Below are 7,696 nucleotides of genomic sequence, written 5' to 3'. Positions count from 1 at the left end.
TGCAGAGAAGAATAGGAGAAACTCCCCCAAGCTTGTAGCATCATACAGAAGAAGACTCAAGGCTGTAATCGCTGCCAAATGTGCTTCAACAAAGTACTGAGTATATGAATACTTGTGTAAATGTAATATTTCAGTTACATTTTTTAAATAAATGTGTCATTATGGGCTATGTGTGTAGATTGATGAGGGGAAAAAACTATTTAATTAATTTTAGAATAAGACTCTAATGTAACAAAATGTAGAAAAAGTAAAGGGGTCTGAATACTTTCCGAATGCACCACAACCAAATACAACAATATTTATGAATGTTGTATTTCTTTCTCCATTTCGCAAGAACAATACACAAAGGTTGAGCCCGGTTTTATTCCAATCTGATTGAATGGAAGTAAATTGCAGCTTCCCCAATCAGTTTCACCACTGGCCATCTGTTGCTATGTATTTGAAGCTTGAGGGATTGCAGAAACATCTCCACCCACTCATGATAACGTTGCATACTATTTGAGCATGAGCCTCTAGCCGAGGCCAAACATTTTATTTCATTGTTTTGGCTAGATTGGATTTATCCTCAGCTTAGGGTCATAGCCATAGTGTTATTGAATTGCCAATGTGAGAGTGATGACTTGGTATTTTGGTCATTTTTGTAAAAATACTTTCACCTTAACCTACATGGTTGCATTTCCCAAATCCCTTCAAATGTATTTTCACACAGTAAATGAACATTTATTTGGTCAACACTTTATTGTAAGTCCACGTAATAAAGCATTTATCATGGGATTAGTAAATAGTTTATTGATAATGTATTAATCATTACTAATATAGGTTCAGCGATGAGACAGCCTATAGGGAGGAGGTCAGAGACCTGACCGTGTGGTGCACGGACAACAACCTCTCCCTCAACGTGATCAAGACAAAGGAGATGATTGTGGACTACAGGAAAAGGATGACCGAGCACGCCCCCATTCTCCTCGACGGGGTTATAGTTTAGCAGGTTGAGAGCTTCAAGTTCCTTGGCGTCCCCATCACCAACAAACTTACATGGTCCAAGCACACCAAGACAGTTGTGAAGAGGACACGACAAAACCTATTCACCCTCAGGAGACTGAAAAGATTTGGCATGGGTCCTCAGATCCTCAAATGGTTTTACAGCTGCACCATCGAGAGCATCCTGACGGGTTGCATCACTGCCTGGTATGGCAACTGCTCGGCCTCCGACCGCAAGGCACTACAGAGGGTAGTGCATACGTCGCAGTACATCACCGGGGCCAAACTTCCTGCCATCCAGGATCTCTATACCAGGCGGTGTCAGAGGAAGGCCCTAACAATTGTTAACGACTCCAGCCACCCTAGTCATAGACTGTTCTCTCTGCTACAGCACGGCAAGCGGTACCAGAGCGCCAAGTCTAGGTCCAAGAGGCTTCTTAACAGCTTCTACCCCCAAGCCATAAGACTCCTGAACAGCTAATCAAATGGCTACCCAGAATATTAGCATTTTTAGGCATTTACTTAAAACTGAATTGTTGGTTAAGGACTTGTAAGTAAGCATTGGTAAGGTGAAAGTACCTGTTATACTCGGAGAATGTGGCAAATAAAATTTGATTTAATCTTATAAACCTGATGCTCCTTAAGGTCTCAAAATGGCCCCTAGAACATATCAATGGTTAAAGAATAAGCACACAACACAGAATGTTATTAAAAGGAAATATATGGAACATTCTATTCACAAAAACTGTTGTGAAACAACTGTTACAAGGGCTTGAGGAAGAGCTGTAATGTGAATGTTCTGTTGGAGTTGTCAACCTGGCGAATATGAACTGATCATAAAACATGGAGATGTAGACTACACACAACAGCTGGTCGGACCGGATAGTTGTTCTCTAGTGGATTTGAATTGTTTAAGGATTTGTATTCCCTATTGAGTGCATTTGGAAAGTTTTCAGTCCTCTTGACTTTTCCCACATTTTGTTACATTACAGCCTTATTCTAAAATGGATTACATCGTTTTCTCCCCGTCATCAATCTACACACATTACCCCATAATGACAAAGCAAAAACAGGTTTTTAGAATTTGTTGCAAATTTATAAAATATAAAACCCAGAAATATCACATTTACATAAGTATTAAGACCCTTTACACAGTACTTTGTTGAAGCACCTTTGGCAGCGATTACGGCCTCAAGTCTTCTTGGGTATGACGCTACAGGCTTGGCACACCTGTATTTGGGGAGTTTCTCCCATTCTTCTCAGCACATCCTCTCAAGCTCTCTCAGGTTGGATGGGGAGCATTGTTGCACAGCTATTTCCAGGTCTCTCCAGAGATGTTCGATCGGGTTCAAGTCCAGGCTCTGGCTGGGTCACTCAAGGACATTCATAGACTTGTACCGTAGCCACTCCTGCGTTGTCTTGGCTGTGTGCTTAGGGTTGTTGTCTTGTTGGAAGGTGAACCTTCGCTCCAGTCTGAGGTCCTGAGCACTCTGGAGAAGGTTGTCATCCAGGATCTCTCTGTATTTGCTCCTTTCATCTTTTCCTCGATCCTGACTAGTCTCCCAGTCCCAGCCGTTGAAATCAAACAATCAAATGTATTTATAAAGCCCTTTTTACATCAGCCGATATAACAAAATGCTGTACAGAAACCCAGCCTAAAACCCCAAACAGGAAGCAATGCAGATGTAGAAGCACGGTGGCTAGGAAAAACTCCCTAGAAAGGCCAGACCCTAGGAAGAAACCTAGAGAGGAACCAGGCTCTGAGGGGTGGCCAGTCCTCTTTTGGCTGTGCCGGGTGGAGATTATAACAGAGCACGGCCAAGATGTTCAAACGTTAATAGATGACCAGCAGGGTCATATAATAATAATCACAGTGGTTGTAGAAGGTGCAACTGGTCAGCACCTCAGGAGTAAATGTCAGTTGGCTTTTCATAGCCGATCATTCAGAGTTAGAGACAGCAGGTGCGGTAGAGAGAGAGAGTCCAAAACAGCAAGTCCGAGACAATGTAGCAAGTCCAGTGAACAGGTCAGGGTTCCATAGCCACAGGCAGAACAGTTGAAACTGGAGCAGCAGCATGACCATGTGGACTGGGGACAGCAAGGAGTCATCCGGCCAGGTAGTCCTGAAGCATGGTCCTAGGGCTCAGGTCCTCCGAGAGAAGAGAGAGAGAAAAAGAGAGAGTGAAAAGGAGAGAGAGAGAATTAGAGGGAGCATACTTAAATTCACACAGGACATTGGATACGACATGAGAAATACTCCAGATATAACAGACTGACCCTAGCCCCCCCAACACATAAACTATTGCAGCATTAATACTGGAGGCTGGGACAGGAGGGGTTGGGAGACACTGTGGCCCTATCCGACGATACCTCCGGAAAGGCCAAACAGGCAGGATATAACCCCACCCACTTTACCAAGGCACAGCCCCCACACCACTAGAGGGATATCTTGAAACACCAACCTAATACCCTGAGACAAAGCAGAGTATAGCCCAAGAAGACCTTCCCCACGGCACGAACCCGAGAGGGGCACCAACCCAGACAGGAAGATCACGTCAGTGACTCAACCCACTCAAGTGACTCACCCCTCCTAGGGACGGCATGGAAGAGCACCAGTAAGCCAGTGACTCAGCCCCCGTAATAGGGCTAGAGGCAGAGAATCCCAGTGGAGAGAGGGGAACTGGCCAGGCAGAGACAGCAAGGGCGGTTCGTCGCTCCAGTGCCTTTCCGTTCACCTTCACACCCCTGGGCCAGACTACAGTCAATCGTAGGACCTACTGAAGAGATGAGTTTTCAATAAAGACTTAAAGATCGAGACAGAGTCTGCGTCTCTCACATGGATAGGCAGACCATTCCATAAAAATTGAGCTCTATAGGAGAAAGCCCTGCCTCCAGCTGTTTGCTTAGAAATTCTAGCGACAGTAAGGAGGCCTGCGTGTTGTAACCTCACGCTTGACATTAAGGGAATCCCCAACTAATGGAAATCTGCTTTTGTACAGCCTCTCCTGGAAGGTGGAGATCCTTTCCTACTTGACAACTATCCACCCATATCAACACTGTCTGTACTATCTAAGGTACTGGAGTCCTTAGTTAGTAGGCAGCTGAAGTCCTACCTCCAAGAAAACAACATCTTAAGTGGAATGCAATCAGGTTTTAGGTTACGCCACAGCACTGTTTCAGCAACATTGAAGGTTTTAAATGACATCCACTGTGCTCTTGACAAGAAGTTACATTGTGTGTCTGTCTTTATTGATTTGTCAAAGGCTTTTGACACCGTGGACCATTCTGTGTTGGTGCAAAGTTTAAAATGTTGTGGAATTAGATTACCTGTCAATAGAGTTGTGCTCAGGTGTTCCACAAGGTTTTATTTTGGGCCCACTGTTGTTCATTTTGTATATCAACAACATTGGGGATCATATTGAAACAGCAGATGTTCATTTTTATTCAGATGAGGCTGTTCTATATTGAAGTGGTAGTAGTTTATCTTTAGCTTTTGAAAATGCCCAAAGAGCATTTAACACCATCCAACAGAATCTGTATGATTTGAAGCTGGTTCTGAATTTGGGTAAAACAAAATGCATGGTATTTTCAAATGCCAGGCATGTTACTAATCATGTCATTGCTACATTGGATGGAAATACTATAGAGCAAGTCAAAGTGTACAAATATTTGGGAGTGTGGGTTGATGACAAGCTGAGCTTCACTGTTCATGTGGAGAACTTGATAAGGAAGCTCAAACTGAGATGAGTTTTTATTACCACCATAAGGCTTGTTTTTCTCTGGAGGCCAGGAAGGAGCTGGTACGATGTATTACGGGCGGTTTTAGATTTGAGTGAGGTTATATATATATGTATATGTATATATATATTGTGGTAAACCGTGGAGTGTTGGGTGGAGCGTGTTGAGATTGACACAGAGACAGGGAGGCTTTAGTCCGCAAAAACAACTTTACTAAGACAGAAAATAAATACATCAAAGAAATAACTTAGGTTTTGCTCAGTCTTCCTTCTCTTTCTTAACTGGTGTCCGTCTCTCCCGCCGTGTGCGATCGTGCTCCTTTTATTTAGCCTCCACGGCTGGTTGGCACTTTCCTCTAATTACCTCCACTTAGCTGTCCGTGTCGGGGTGCCCAGCTCCCGTTTTCCCAGCAGAGGGAGCCAACGTCGCCTCCTTGTACCTCCCCTCTATTACCATCCCCCGGGGTAGACCTCCTGGGATACCACAATATATATATACAGTTGAAGTCGGAAGTTTACATACACCTTAGCCAAATACATTTAAACTCAGTTTTTCACAATTCCTGACTTTTAATCCCAGTAAAAAGTTCCTGTCTTAGGTCAGTTAGGATCACCACTTCATTTTAAGAATGTGAAATGTCAGAATAATAGTAGAGAGAATGGTTTATTTCAGCTTTTATTTCTTTCATCACATTCCCAGTGGGTCAGAAGTTTACATACACTCAATTAGTATTTGGTAGCATTGCCTTAAATTGTTTAATTTGGGTCAAACGTTTCAGGTAGCCTTCCACAAGCTTCCCACAATAAGTTGGGTGAATTTTGGCCCATTCCTCCTGACAGAGCTGGTGTAACTGAGTTAGGTTTGTATACCACCTTGCTCGCACACGCTTTTTTCAGTTCTGACCACAAATTTTCTATATAATTGACGTCAGGGCTTTGTGATGGCCACTACAATACCTTGACTTTGTTGTCCTTAAGCCATTTTGCCAGAACTTTGGAAGTATGCTTGGGGTCATTGTCCATTTAGAAGAACCATTTGCGACCAAGCTTTAACTTCCTAACTGGTGTCTTGAGATGTTGCTTAAATATATCCACATAATTGCCCTACCTCATGATGCCATCTATTTTGTGAAGTGCACCAGTCCCTCCTGCAGCAAAGCACCCCCAGAACATGATGCTGCCACCTCCATGCTTCACAGTTGGGATGGTGTTCTTCGGCTTGCAAGCCTTCTCCTTTTTCCTCCAAACATAACGAAGGTCATTATGGCCAAACATTTCTATTTTTGTTTCATCAGACCAGAGGACATTTCTCCAAAAAGTACGATCTTTGTCCCCATGTGCAGTTGCAAACTGCAATCTGTTTTTTTCATGGCGGTTTTGGAGCAGTGACTTCTTCCTTGCTGAGCGGCCTTTCAGGTTATGTCGATATAGGACTCGTTTTACTGTGGATATAGATACTTTTGTACTTGTTTCCTCCAGCATCTTCACAAGATCCTTTGCTGTTGTACTGGGATTGATTTGCTGTTTTCGCACCAAAGTACGTTAATCTCTAGGAGACAGAACGCGTCTCCTTCCTGAGCGGTATGATGGCTGCGTGGTCCCATGGTGTTTATACTTGCGTACTATTGTTTGTAAAGATGAACGTGGTACCTTCAGTCGTTTGGCTATTGCTCCCAAGGATGAACCAGACTTGTGGAGGTCTACTACAATTTTGCTGAGGTCTTGGCTGATTTCTTTTGATTTTCCCATGATGTCAAGCAAAGAGACACTGAGTTTGAAGGTAGGCCTTGAAATACATCCACAGGTACACCTGTGGATGTGATCTCTACAGTGCCGTAGGCTGGTCATCATTGACCTTGCATACTGTAGGCTTAAACACTGGTATACACTGATCTGTAAGGCCATGCTGGGTAAAATGCCACTTTATCTCTGTTCTTTTTTAATCAGGTCAGTAAATAAATATCAATTACGGTCCCATTCTCATTTGCTTTTAACAGTACCAAGAATTAGAACAGGTCATGGTCGAAATAGTTTTAGTTACCCAGCTCCGTGGTCTTCCGTGGAATTCTCTCTTGAACATTTAAACATTTTATGATCTAGTCACGTTGGTGGAGTTTAAACACTTGATTGTTGTAAACATCATAGAAGAGTGTAATTATCTTTAGGACAGCTGTTTTTTAGTTATGACATTCGTGTTTTTTTTAACGTAATATTTAATTGTTGTACTGTATGTGTGTCTATAGTTTTGTTCAATGTTCTGTTAGTGTATGTAAGTTGTTTTGTCTGAAACTTTGTTTCCCCTGCTGTTGTTGGACCAGGTCTCTCTTGAAAATGAGATTTTATCTTAATGAGAAAAACCTGCATAAATAAAGGTTAAATAAACAATAAATTCTGCAGAAATGTTTTGGTACCCTTTCTCACATCTGTGACTCGACACAATCCTGTCTTGGAGCTCTACGGATAATTCCATCGACCTCATGGCTTGGTTTTTGACATGCACTGTCAACTGTGGGACATTACAGGTGTGTGCCTTTCCAAATCATGTCCAATCAATTGAATTGACCACAGGTGGACTCCAACCAAGTTGTAGAAACATCTCAAGGATGATCAATGGAAACAGGATGCACCTGAGCCCAATTTCGAGTCTCATAGCAAAGGGTCTGAATACTTATGTAAATAAGATATTTCTGTTTTTTATTTTTAGTAAGTTGCAAAAATGTTTAAAAACCTGTTTTTGCTTTGTCCTTATGGGGTATTGTGCTTCGACTGCTTCGTGGTGTGGTGAAATTAGAGGAAGGGGGGTGGAGACTTCGCAAACCGGAATTTCTAACATGTACGGACCTAGAAATGACCAAATGACGCAAGATTATAGTCCTCGGTTAGCGAGATTAGACAGCTCTAAGGAGTGACTGCAATCCACATTTTGGTTTTGGTAGAAAAGTCACTTACAATAAACACTTATGTTAGCATTTTTGGAC

This window comes from Salmo salar, chromosome ssa16 (assembly GCF_905237065.1).
Source record: "Salmo salar chromosome ssa16, Ssal_v3.1, whole genome shotgun sequence".
Classification (NCBI taxonomy): Eukaryota; Metazoa; Chordata; class Actinopteri; order Salmoniformes; family Salmonidae; genus Salmo; species Salmo salar.
This window is presented reverse-complemented; position numbering follows the sequence as displayed.